Source organism: Danio rerio, chromosome 12 (genome assembly GCF_052040795.2).
Source record: "Danio rerio strain M-AB ecotype USA chromosome 12, GRCz13ab, whole genome shotgun sequence".
Classification (NCBI taxonomy): domain Eukaryota; kingdom Metazoa; phylum Chordata; class Actinopteri; order Cypriniformes; family Danionidae; genus Danio; species Danio rerio.
Window position 1 is genome coordinate 30,013,689 of NC_141032.1, and position 14,163 is coordinate 30,027,851.

Consider the following 14,163-nt stretch of genomic DNA (forward strand, 5'->3'; position numbering starts at 1 on the left):
AAGCTGTGGCTCATTTATACTTCTAACATTTAATTAAAACATTTAATTTCTTGTTTGCTTTTTTGTAGCACAACAATGAAACAAACAACCAAACAAACAAGCAAAAGGTTATACTAAAATATAAATGAGAATTTCTGCTGAAGGCATTTCCCAATCATTTTCCCTCTGGCAGACTAAATTAAAGGATACAAAGGGCCAACTTTGGCCTGCAGGCCCTAGTTTGGGCATCTCTGGTCAAACGTGTTCCTTTTGTGATTTCTATTTAAAAGCAATTTAAGGCAAACTAATGTAATAAACAATGTCTTAACGTTTCCCAGAACTGGCTTGTAGCTGGACGGGCATCTACTGAATAAAACCAATGTCTGATTAGATGGCGGTTCATTCCGCTGTGGTGACCCCTGATAAACAAGGGACTAAGCTGAAGGAAAAAGAATGAATGAACAATGTCTCAGAAATCTTCATATAGTGTGACACTGATTACCTTCTAGCGTTGCAGTATTTGCTACCTCAAAGCATGCTGTGATGCAATTACAATTCTGAGTTATAATTGGCAGATTGTAATTTGTTTGGATATGACGCTTAATGGAATTTAAAGCAGTTATAAGTTCTGTCATTCTGACATTACATTTGAATGTTTATTATGTTATTTGTTTTAGAAGTGGCTTAATGTTTCTCAGTCTGCTATTGACTCTCTGACATACTCAGTAGCTGCGTCCCAAATGGCACACTATACACTATGCACTCATGCACCATGTGCTTATGCACTTACACACTCAACAGGATAGTATATGTATGTAGTGTCGTCCCAAATGGAGCACTATGGTTTTTACTAAGCAGAAATTCAAACCGTTTCCTTGATGACGTTTGACGGTCGCTAAATCAGTGAAATAAATGAGCAAACTATCAAATAATACCTGGCATGAGTATAACCGCATTCACCATCGTGAGGCGCTATAATCAGTCTCACAGGAGAAATTTGCTTTCACAATCCAAAATAAATAAAGTTATCCAACATGTGCGCCCGATAGCTCTACCCCTTCCCCTACATGAGCAATCCTGCGGTCGTTGAGTGCGTGAAGTGTCCATCATTACACACTTCATATTACCGGCTGAATGAGTGCATCATCTGGGTATTTAAAGTGCACTTATTACTTTTAGAGTTTTCAGTGTGAACGCACTACTTACACTATTTATACTACAAAATGGCGTAGAATAGTGCATAAGTATGTATTGGAACACAGCTAATATTCGTAGTTTAGTGGCAGGTGATCAATATAACATATGTGTGCTATTGTACACAACCAGTTACATGAACTCAGAAATTGAACAAATATATAAAACATATGAATGTTTTTCCAGTATTCACAAAGGTTTTCTCCGTGTGCTCTGGTTTCCCCCACAATCCAAAGACATGAGCTATAGGTGAATTGAATAAGCTAAATTGGCTGTAGTGTATGTGTGTGAATGAGAGTGTATGGGTGTTTCCCAGTGTTGGGTTGCAGCCGCAAGGGCATCCGCTGCGCAACATATATGCTGGATATATGCCGCTGTGGTGACCCCAGAATAATAAAAGGACTAAGCCGAAAAGAAAATGAATGGATGAATGAAAATTGTGAATACCTTATCTTAAATTAAATACTTTTCCTTTTAATAACATAGAGAAAATAATAAAACTGTCATCTGATGATGGCTCATTAGTTTGCATTGAATGTTTCTTCTATGCTCTTTTATTTATTTGCAAATTTGGTATACCCATTTTGACTCCACTTAGTTTGTTGAAAAGTTGTAGTGGAAAAAATGCTTGTCATTACTCCATGTCACTTTCACAAACATTCACATTTTAATTTAATAAGCCACAACTAATCAAATCCATTTTAACAGACAGGATTGCAATTTTTATTGATTGATATCTAAAATGACATATTATGTGTAATAAATCGCAACTCAACTAATTCAGTTTCATCTTTATATTTCATCAAAATGAGCAACAGTTATTGGCATATTTGACAAAGAAATGGATCTGAAGTAAGCTCTTACTTAATCAGCAGAAAACTCAACACTGGGCATCCAGAGATTCAGAGCAGGCAGAAAATGGAGAGGTACTTTACAAACCTTCATGTTTGAAATATTAAATCGACTTTTTCTAATAAAACCAAAGCTTTGAAATATGAGATTTTGTTGATCTTGAAAATAAATGATGTCATCAGCGCTATGGTAATATTGCTCTCCACGGCACACACACGCGACTTTTCTCCACCGCTGAGCACAGCCAGAACTCCCAGACCTGGAAACAAAGGGTGAAAAACATGCCGTGTGTATCCTTTTCACCTGCTGGAGCAAATAACAGACTGCTCATTAGCTACCAAAAGAACTGTATATTGTCACAAATTCATAACAAATTCATATGACTTGCTGTGCCAAGTATGAGATTTACTCTCTCTCTCTCTCTCTCTCTCTCTCTCTCTCTCTCTCTCTCTCTCTCTCTCTCTCTATATATATATATATATATATATATATATATATATATATATATATATATATATATATATGGAAAGCAACATGTAAAATTGCAGTTCATTAGAAAATGATCCCATCTTAAGTTTTTTTTTTTTTTTTTATTCTCCTAAAACTGTTTGTGTTACTGGCACGTCTTGCTACTGTCTGTTATGTACTTTTATAATATTGCCAATGTGCTTGGCTTGGCAGCTTTCTGTTTCTTATGCATTGTTACTCCTTCTATAATTGGTGGTTTTGTTGCCAAATGCGCATACTGTTGATTTATGAAGACAGATTTTGACTCTGGATGCAATCATTGCACTAACTATTGTCAATTAATCACAATTTAGCCCCTGATTCCTTCATTTGACAACCATAAATTGAGCATAAACATAAAGAGCCGGAGGAATGAAGCCATTTTTTTGCCATGCAGAAAATGGTCATTACTTTTGTGTTCAATATTTCATAATTCCATCTTTTTTTAAGGCCCCCCCATAATATATTTCAGACTGAATCCCTTATATGCCAAGTCTGTGAATTAATGTACAGTGGCTCATTACAGGGCCCTGTCAAATCCAGACATCTATAAGCCTTCTATTTGAACAAGAAGGGAAGTTATAATTACAGCCAGACTAGTCTGTCTTTTAAATTAGTCGTCTGTTACGTCTTACTATCAGAGCCACTGCTGCTGTACGCTGTGCTTTATCTAATGGCCTCGATACTTTTGTTTGCACATTAAGGGTGGTGTTTGTTGTCTGGAGAATGTTTGAACATTTGCATTTATTGCCACGGCTTTCCACTTGATGATGACATTTCATATTTCACCTCTGAAATTATGAAAAGTTAAGACCTTTATAAAAAATAAAAACATTATTGTTCTCCTTTGCTGTATAGAAATGTAATATTACACAGCCTAGACTGATAGATTGCGTAGTTTTGTTAATAAGCAGTCAGTCCATGTGGATTTGTTAGCATTTGAATTCAAAATAAGGTATTCATAAGGGCTGTTTGATACATATTGAGAAACTGTGATATAAAGATGTAAACAATATGATTGACTATTATTAGCTTGTTTTTTTTCTCAGAGTCAGCGTATTGTATTGTGTAATTGACCCAATTTGACATTATTGCATAATGATGTATCTGTTCAAAATCACATGTGAGTTGACGCTTGGGTCTGTATACCAAACAAAGAGAAGATGCATCAGTGAATATGCCAATATGCCATTAGTCCTTCAGTACATGCTCAGAACCATTTGCCTACATGTGGAAATGTTGTAAATAATGTCCAGTGTTGTACAGATTGATTGTTTGCTTCATAATACCTAAGTGTATTGTCAGGGGTTATGCATGAAGTAATTATGAACTACATGTATACGTTTTGAAAATCTCAAATTGATGACATCCAGTGACTTGAGTGGCACTGTTAGGAGATTGTAGTATGTAGTCAATGACAGAGTACAAGCATGTGAGTCTAACATAATTAATAGTTCATCTTCAGAATTAGGACTCGTTCTGATGTTATCACTGTCTTGTACCTTTAGGATCCAGACAAATTCTTTGTGTCGAAGTCTATTTAAGTGTACCGCCACAAGTCTGTACACAATTTAGCAATTTAGCCAGCAGTATAAGTCTATACAGTATGTGAAAAAATATGAAGTCATAAAAAGTCATTTTAATTATTTTTGTTCTTTATCTAATTTCTATCAGTTATTGAGGTTTTAATCAGGTATTCATCTTTTTTTCATATTAAGTTTAACTTATTATTTTTAGTTTGCCTAGGTTGTGAAAAACGTAAAAGTGGTAAAAAGTTGCAAATAATGTCCAGTGTGTTGCATAGATTAATTGTTTGCTTCATAAGACATTAGTGTATTGTCAGGAGCCATGCAGGTAGTAATTATAAATGGCATGCATATGTTGTTTTGAATCTCAAAATGATGACACCCAGTGACTTGAGTGGCACTGGCTGAAGCAACACTCCACAAAGTGAAAATGAGCATATTTTAAATCACCATACATCACATTTTATAGATATGCTTGCTATGAGTGTTTTATATGGTTTTTAAGAGTTGTATGTGCTGCTTTTGTTTGGATCCAACGAATGCCTATATTCACAGTGTGAGTTTTCTGCGCGAGAATAACCACATACAGTGTAGCTACACCATAGCCCTTGTAAAGTTGAATGTGATAATGACAAATATCTGATTTTACCAGTGAAAAGGTTCTATTTATACTGCATGTAGTCAATGACAGAGTGCAAGCATGTGAGTCTAACATAATTAATAATTCAAGTTCAGAATTAGGGATAGTTCTGATGTCATCACTAGCTATATTTCCATACACCTATTTTTATGCGCATTTTGGATATGTGCACAAAAAAACGGTTGATGGAAACGCCAAGATGCGCATACATTTTGAAAATGCGCATAAAAAACATATGCACATAACTGAGTAGGATAAACTTTTTATTTGATAAGAAAAGATAAGAAAGTCATGTGATTCTGTTACAAGAGATCATGTGATGATGAAATAGTGTGTGAATGGATAAAACAGCAGGCTAAACACATTATAAAACATCTGAAATGTTGTTTTGGTCATTCTACAACGCCTTACCGTTTCTGTATTAGTGTTATAATATTATTAATGACCTCCAGAATCAAGAGCGTCTGTGCTACGCGTCTGACACCTTCAAACGCCACCACGCGTTCACTGCGTGTCAGGATTGCCTTCTGAGGTGCAAGTCATTTATTAGATGTAGAAAAGATTGATGCAGCTTCTCCTACTGTAGCAAAATCTGTTTTTACTGTTGATATTTGACACCAGTTAATTAGGAAGTGACGATTTTGTTCGCTTTGACTCGTTGGATGGAAACGCAGGTTTTTTTGCACGTCTTTTATGCGACAATCCAGTTTTGCACTAAAGTTCATTCGCATTTTTGGATGGAAACATAGCTACTGTCTGATCAGGATAGATCAGGTCAAATTCTTTGTGTCAAAGTCATTAAAGTCCACCACCCCAAGTCTATACAAAATTTAGCAATTTAATCAGTGTGTTTATGTGAAAAAATATTACAGTCATTTTAATTATTTTTGTTACTTTATCTTATTTTCTATTTTCTTTGTTTCGGTCACTTTGATTGGTTTTGGTATCTTGTAACGTTAAGATGCTTCAGTGTTTAAAATGAAATCAGTCTGTAAACGGTTGTTGAGTTAAAGCAGTAGATTTAAATCAGTATTTGCGTCCACTCAACACTGCGCCATAACCAGAAGTCACTGCTTTATCTATTTTCAGTTTATCAGGTTTTAATTGGGTATTTATATTTTTCATATTAACTTCAACTTTATATTTTTAGTCAGTATGACTGATGAAAGTTAACACTAGAAAAAGTTGGTTTAAATACAAAAAAACATTTTATGCCGTAAGTTTTATTATTTTTGAAGTGTAATATTATTGTTTAAAATCTTGATTTTATTGAATATTTAAGTATACAGTATCAGGATAATATTTTGTGAGTTTAGTATCGAGATGCATATTGATTCAGGACTTAAGTGTACCGTTACACCAATAGTAATTATGCAAATTTAAATGTATTTAGTTTTATTCACTTAATGAAAGTGATAGTGCTGCGACGATTCACTGCATTGTGAATTAATAAATAATTTAGCATACATTCTGAATCCATTGAATTCATTTTGCTTAGTTTTTACTCTGCTTGTCTCCAAATCCTTACACTTGTTTTTTTTTACAAGCAAGTTCATAGTTAAGTCCAAACACATTTGACCATGCCAATGCCAAATACACAATAATTGATTGTTGAATAACATTTATTTATTATAAAATCATAGGTTAGGCAAGTTCTGTATCTACTTTGGTGGCTTTGATAAATCGGTCAAAATGAAAAAAAATGTTTCTAAAATATTTGTTTTAAAATTATAATGTTATGAAATTATTAAGTGAATTATTAACTATTTTTGTACATTTTTAAAAGGAATATGCATGTTTGGTGGCTTTCTTTAGATGATTATTTTATTTGCAGTCAATATATATCAACTTCATTTGGTATATTTAATAATCATAATTGTCTGTATGTTTGATCTAAGTTTACACTGGCGAAAAAAGAAAGAAGGAATGAATCAAGCTGAATTGGTTGTTTGACAAACACCCATTATTATCGAAATGTCAGACTCACTCTTGGAAAGCACTTGGTCTATTATGTTCTCCTTTTTGCGAGTTTGTGTATATATTTTTCTTCTGTATTACCTTTTGTCACTGTTCTTGCTTGGCCGCTCCCCTGCCAATCTTCAACTTCTCAACACTCTCTACCTCTCTCTTTCTCCCTGGGCTGTTCCGTGAGATGTCTGTAAGTTTATATAGGAATCAGTCCAGGATTTTCCTACCAGCTTTTTCTCATTAGAGAATTGGAGGAGACTGGAGAAGTTGAGGGGAATGGCATGAGGCAGGAGAAGTGGGGGAGGGAGAAAGAGAGAGAGAGAGAGGCAAACTGGGGAAAGTAGGGGTGAGATGCATGTTGGCCCACCTAACCGAATTCCCATGCGGCCTCTGAAGCTCATTACCTCCACCACTTGTGTTTACTTTCTTTTAGCCTTATTACCAGTACAATCTAGCCTTTCCTTTCACTCTCACACATCCCCCTTCCTCTGCATGCTAAAAACCTAGCACATATTTCTGTCGCTTCATTTCTCATTAGAAAGCACACAAATCGTTTTTGCTTTGATGTACCTTATTGATTTGGTTGGACAGATCTTACACTGATGGTATCAGCCGACTTGAGCTAAATTATTATTGGTCCAGAGGGCAGACTTTTTTCTTTGGCTCCATGTTTGTTCACTAGAGGCACATTTGATGCTGTGACTTAATCTTATTTTGTATATATGTACTGTAAGAGTGTGTTGTATGTGTCAAATATCATATTATAAGCAAAATTATTATAGATTTCATGTGTAATGCCTATATTTGTTTTTGGAGCAGCAGTAAATTGTAAGCTACTGCATATCAATGTTGAATTTTTCATATGCTTATTTCCTGTATGCTTATTCTCTGAATTTTTTATTTTATTTTTACATTTACAGAATAAACAAAAAAAAAAATGCAAAAAATAAACAAATTGAAAAATAATGCTATATATAAAGCCTCAAATAAATACTCACAGCAAAGATTGTTGCTTAGCGCTTAAGTGTTATTAGTCACAATACAATGTTGATAGATGGATGGATGGACGAACAGATAGACTGATGGAAAGAAAGACAGACAGATAGATGGATGGTAAGACAGACAGACAGACAGACAGACAGACAGACAGACAGACAGACAGACAGACAGACAGACAGACAGACAGACAGACAGACAGACAGACAGACAGACAGATAGATAGATAGATAGATAGATAGATAGATAGATAGATAGATAGATAGATAGATAGATAGATAGATAGATAGATAGACAGACAGATAGATAGACGGATAAACAGATGGATGTATGGATGGATGGATGGATGGATGGATGGATGAACAGATGGACGGATGGACAGAAAGATAGTTAGATAGATAGATAGATAGATAGATAGATAGATAGATAGATAGATAGATAGATAGATAGATAGATAGATAGATAGATAGATAGATAGATAGATAGATAGATAGATAGATAGATGAATAGAAGTAATGCTACTGTAGTTAACATTCTGAATTTTTTTATAGCTGTTACACTATAAAGATATTCTAAATAATATATATATATAATTTTTCTATAATTATATATAAAAAAATTTTTTGTTTATTCTGTAAACATAATAGTTTTAAACATTTTTTATATTATTAAATTATAATATTTTTTTTGTTTATTCAAGAGCCTGTAGATGCTCAAAATATCTGTATCTGAGGTATGCTTATTTTACTGTTACCTTTATCAGCCTAATGTATTAAAGCCAGTAAATCAAACGATATTTATTCCACTTAATTCACAGAAGGGTTTTAAATTTTGGCTAAATTATGACTTTGGATTCAGGTTAACATACTGTATCAATTAACTGCCATTAGAATCTTTAGCAAATCTGAAAATGATTACACATTTTATATACATGTGTATATATACAATTTTGGCCTAAACACGCTATTGATTAGTAATTAAAAACATTTTATGCATGTATTTAATAATTTTTTGAGTATTGGCCTTAAAGTTGAAAAAAAAAAACATTAGCTGAAAATGATGCACCTTTATATTAATTATTTCTTAATGACAAATTCTGTTCATGTAGAGGTCAGTAAAAATTATATGGTGAAGTAAACAATTCTGACTCATGTTTTGATGAATATTTTTAATAAAATTGGCACAAATACCTCCACACACCTAAACACTAGACTGGGTGCTATCTGTTGTGTGACTTGTCAGGAGGTGAGGCATGCCTGATTGCTTTTGTTGTCCTGTCTGGGTTGTCTGACTGACCGTGCAAATCCCCTTTTTTGGACATGCTTGGCTGGAGGGGTGTGCCGTGGGTGGCATTGATAGACCCCAGGACTGACCCGCATGCTTATCAGCAACAGTCCTCTCCTCATCGGCACACTTAGAGGCCTGGTGTCATCACAGTCCCAGTCAGTGTCTGGGCAAGGAAAAAAGACATTTCTTACTGAAGATAAAACCTCTTAGGTTATAAATAGCTCTTTAAAGCAAGACACAAACAAAAAAAAAAGTTATCAACATACATCTTCAGTTGATTGAATAAGAATTGCAAACTTTTTTTTTATAATTAAACGTTTTGTAAAATGTTTTTTTAAAAATGCACGAGGAATTCTTTATTAACTATGCACCAATTTGCATACACTTTCTAACAAAAAGGTCTAAACATTGAAGTCAAGTTAAAAATTCTCTATATATTTATTGTAAAAAAAAGTTTTACATAAATTATGAAGTCTTTCTAAACTGAACAGACTGAAAACGGGAAGAAAAAAAGGACAATTAAATAAAAAGTTAAACTATATTAGCAAATAGATATGTAAATTCATAATGGATATGAATTAAATCTAAAGTTTGGTCTTTACAGTTTGGTAACACTTTAGAATAATGCTCTATAATGGTGTATTTACTAACATTTAACTAAATCTAAATAATCTTTTAATGCATTTATTAATCATATTTAGCATTAATTAATGTAATATTAAAGTTCTTAATTGTGGTTTTTGGTACTAGTTAATGCACTGTGAGTTAACATCAACTAACAATATTTAACTTAAACGGCATTAACATTAAGAAAGATGAATGAATAATAAATGTATTACTAAGGGCGACATGGTGGCATAGTGGGTAGCACTCACAGCAAGAAGGTTGCTGGTTCAAGCCTCGGCTGGGTCAGTAGGTATTTCTATGTGGAGTTTGCATGTTATCCCCATGTTCGCCTTGGTTTCCTCCGGGTGCTAGGGTTGAATTGGGTGGTACAGGTGAACTGGGTGCTAAAATTGACCATAGTGTATGAGTGTGTGTGTGTGAATGTGTATGACCAGTGCATGGGTTGTGGCTGGAAGGGCATCCGCTGCGTAAAACATGTGGTGGATAAGTTGGCGGTACATTCTGCTGTGGCGACCCCAGATTAATAAAGGGACTAAGCCGAAAATAAAATGAATGAATGAATGATTACTAATTGTTTTACTGTATTACTAATTGTTTGTTGATGTTAGTACACTGTAAATCCTAATAATATGAGTCTACTCAAATGATTTGAGGAAAGTGATTCCCTCAGTTATTTTGAGTAACCAAATGTGGTCTCTTCATTGAATGTTTAATTACTGATAACTTAAATGTTTAAGTACAGATGACTTAAAATGGCTAATAGACTAAACCTCCAAAAATGTCAGCTCTTATATTCTTTACTTAATTAATCCAAGAGCTGTTTATATCAAAGTTGATATTTAGCCACACTATATGTTGGTGTTTCATAACCTCAAATTTTTATGAGGTGGGTCGTTAGCTCAACGCTTATTCCTTAACCTGGAGGACCAGGACAAACACACATACATTACAGACAATTTAGATTACCCAATTCACCTATAGCGCATGTCTTTGGACTTGTGGGGGAAACCAGAGAACCTGGAGGAAACCAACGCGAACACGGTGAGAACATGCAAACTCCTCACAGAAATGCCAACTGACCCAGCCGGGACTCGAACCAGCAACTTTCTGGCTGTGAGGTGACAGCACTACCCACTGTGCCACCATGTTACCCCTGCATGCATATCAATTTAGAAAAGAAAAAAAAAAACATTTCTCCTTTGTCTGATGGGATTAGGTAGTGTCCTACTGCTGTCCTACTGCACTTAAGCAAAATTCAGCATCACAAGCAAAATGACCACCTTATGTCATATATATTGACCAATCAGCATGGTTGTCAAGGCAGTATTTCAAGAGCAACCAATCATTTTAAACAGAGACATGCAGGTGAATAATTTAGAATCATTTTAAGAATTTAAAATGTTAAGTTTAGAGAACTTAACATTTTAGTTCAAAGGTTCTTTTTCTGCCTAATGAGTTAGTTAAACTCACCTGTTTAGGTTTTGGTGCCAAAATTTGGTATTTTAAATAATATGAAGCTATATTAACTTAATATCTGTAGATTAGAAAACATCAGGTTTTACAGAGTAAATACATTAACGGTAACACTTTAAAATAAGGTTCATTAGTTAATGTTAAATAATGCATTTACTAACATGAACAAACAATGAACAATACATCTACTACTGTATTTATTCATGTTAATAAACGCTAGTTAATGAAAATACAGTTGTTCATTGTTAGTTCATGTTATCTCATGGTGCAATAATAATGTTAACTAGCATGGACTTGGATGTTAATAATGCATTAGTAAATGTTCAATTATGATTAATAAATGCTGTACATGTGCTGTTCATGATTAGTTCATGTTAGTAAATGTATTAACTAATGAACCTTGTTGTAAATTGTTACCACAATAACTAACATCAACTAATGGACCGTTATTTTTAAGAGGGTTCCCTGGGGAAACCCTGGAAAAGTCATGGAATTTTAACATGGTATTTTCCAGGCCTGGAAAAGTTTTGGAAAAACAGAAAAACCCACAAAGTTTTGGAAAAGTCATGGAAATTACATTTACATTTAGTCATTTAAGAGATGTTTTTGTGACTTAAGCTGCGGTCACACTAGAGCTTGTACTTGCGAAATTCTGTGGTATGACACTGTGAAAAGGGGTGGTATTAAACAACATGATTAGATGTTAATAAAAGTAAGCGATTGCTCCATATTTAAAATTTCTTATTTTAAATAATCTTCTCTTGGTCTAACGCAATCACATGATGCAATTTCGCAGGCAAGAATTCACCAAGCTTGAACTTTCAAATGCAGTGAAATGGGAAAATTGTTGCACATGCTTGCGTTTCTGGTCTGCCGCATTCGCATGCCTGCACTTGGAGCGAAAAGTGCAGTGTGATCACAGCTTTATAATAGAAGTAGATTCACCTATTATTACTAGTTTAACAAACTATTAGCATTATCTAAAGTTAGTTTGACAGACATCTGTACTGGAATGGAGGTTAGATGTTTTTACATCTCTTCCTGGCCAAAAACATTGTCTTAAATCATTCGTGCTGTGTAAGCATCATCTATTTTACATAACATAAAAATAAATAAGAACTAAAGAGATTGTTGTGTGTTTTATGATATGCTATAATAAATTTAAATTTCATTGTTTTTCTTATGATTTACAATGTATACATAGACATAAAATGAAACATAGGTCATGAAATTTGACTTGAAAGTCCAGTAAAAGTCATGGAATTTTTGTAGTAAAAATGTGTATGAACCCTGTTTAAAGTGTTACCTAAATTGTACTAAAGTGGCTCACTGCAAGAAAAAATATTGTTAGAAAACAGCCCTTTGTAATATGCATTTTAGCATATTTTGGGTTTACTATCCATTATAATAATGCCTCACAAAAAGTAAAAATCAGTGTAAAAATGCCATAAATCAGAGATATGTCCACATTTTGAATGTCTTCCCTGTGAAAAAGTTAAAAACATCTGCTTATGTTTAATGCACACGTGACCCTAAAGAAAAGAAGCAAAGAAACATGAAAAAGCACTTTCTGACACAATGCAATCCAGCGAAACCGATGTGACTTGGTTAAAAGGTATCCCGTTGTGCTCTAATAATTATTGTCCTGAACTTGTCCAAGCAATCCCCTGCAGCACATGTAATTAAAAATGGCTTCCAGGAGGCACACCTCAATATTCTCTCACCGTATTGCTGCCAACACTTGAAAAGTGAGTGAAGGGGGTGGAAGCCTAGGGAAAACCTTCCCAGAATTCCAGTGCTGTACAGTAATTACAGTGTGAAGCTTCATTGGCTTTTATTGGGATCCATCTTGCCCTCGCCGTCGCTAACAATAAGACAACTTATCAGAGGGAAGTCTCGGTGTCTTGCAGTCCCGCTGTTACTGCTTCCTGTACTTGATGAAAAGCCACAGTGACATTTACAGCTTCCAAACCATTATAGCTTAATAGCCATGGGTGATGCCGTCCTTGCGGGCAACAAATAAGCCGGACGAATTCGGGAGCTTCTGCGTTACGTTTGAATGTCATGCCATCACCTGAACGGGCCCGAGCGGTAATGCGAGCGACAGAGGGAAAGCAATAAAAGCAGAAACTTTAACCTTTTACTGCTACGAGCGGGAGGATGTTAGTCCTGTAGATTTGGCGATTATGACAAGACAAAGCGGCCACAAACAGTGGTGTCCTGTTTGTCTGTGTGTGGCTGTCACAAAGAACCTGGCTGCTTGCTGTTTAATGTTATTTGACCGGGATTTAAAAAACTCTCATTTGCACTGAAATGTTCATCTCAAGATGATATTACTGTTTTTGCTTATTATAATAAAATAGAAATTGAAATGCTGCACAATGTATCGTTGCAGAATTGATATCGCAATGTGTGCATTCACAATAGTTACATCGGATCTGCAATGTGGAACTCTGAATATAGTTGATCAGCAATGAAGAATGTATGGTGTTATTTTGATTTTACATTGCATTCGAGTATTCAATAATTTAGAGGTTGGACAAAATTTCGATATGCTGATTTATCGTGATATTTCCGCCCCTACGGTACAGTTTTGAAGAAGCCAAGTATTGTAATGGTGGATCGAAAGTACATCAATGTTGCAATTTCACAAAACATACGTGCTGTTAATGAAAGAAGAACAACTTTGATCCGTTTTCCAACTTCATTTACAAATATATTGTCGATGGTTTTCTCTACCATTGTCGACATCGTCATTATCATTATCAGGGGCAAAAATATCATGATAATATCGTATCGTATATTACTCTACCTGAATATCTGACTACTTATTTCAGTTTTATTTTTGGTCTATCTTATTTAATTAGGCATGCAATTTATTTCATTTGCTCCGCTACAAGATTATCCCAATTAATCTAAATTAATGATATTATTTCAAATAGGGCTATTCAAGTCATCTGCCAAAATTGTGTTCATATCGCAATATACTGTATATCACAGTAAAATAAATTATCTCAATGTCATGCAGCCCCCAAATGTAGTGTAATCTCTAAAAGAACATTTTGAAGGACAAATGTGTTATTGAAGTGGCCAAGTATCGTAATAGCGGATCGA

The 14,163-nt window shown here is 34.4% G+C and overlaps 1 protein-coding gene and 1 long non-coding RNA gene across 4 annotated transcripts in view; one reads left to right on the forward strand and one right to left on the reverse strand.

Moving 5' to 3' along the window:
• The window catches only part of cacna1g (calcium voltage-gated channel subunit alpha1 G), a 362,705-nt gene that overhangs the window by 7,987 nt on the left and 340,555 nt on the right, over positions 1-14,163 (forward strand). The window lies entirely within an intron of this gene.
• Positions 9,424-12,583, reverse strand: LOC147841417 (uncharacterized). Its single transcript, XR_015504228.1, has 3 exons — positions 11,449-12,583; positions 10,605-11,162; positions 9,424-9,724 (listed from the first exon to the last, which is right to left on the reverse strand). It is a non-coding gene; the product is annotated as an uncharacterized LOC147841417 (long non-coding RNA).